Genomic DNA, 206 nt, shown 5'->3' with positions numbered 1-206 from the left:
GCGGCCCCGGCCTCAGCCCCCCGCCTTCCCTTTCGTGCGAAGTTAGGGAAGGAACTTGCCGCCCTGTGTTTGCAAGGAACCGGGTGTGTTGTGAGCAGAACTCGGCAGAGCCAGGCCGCGTCCCGTGTGGCTTCCTCCGGCCACTTCCCTTCCCTCTCCTCCTGGGAGCGGGAGGGGGGCTGGGGGGCTGGGGGAGGGAGCGGAGA

This window comes from Myotis brandtii, unplaced genomic scaffold (genome assembly GCF_000412655.1).
Source record: "Myotis brandtii unplaced genomic scaffold, ASM41265v1 scaffold986, whole genome shotgun sequence".
Lineage (NCBI taxonomy): Eukaryota > Metazoa > Chordata > Mammalia > Chiroptera > Vespertilionidae > Myotis > Myotis brandtii.
Note: the sequence above shows the minus strand (reverse complement) of the source record.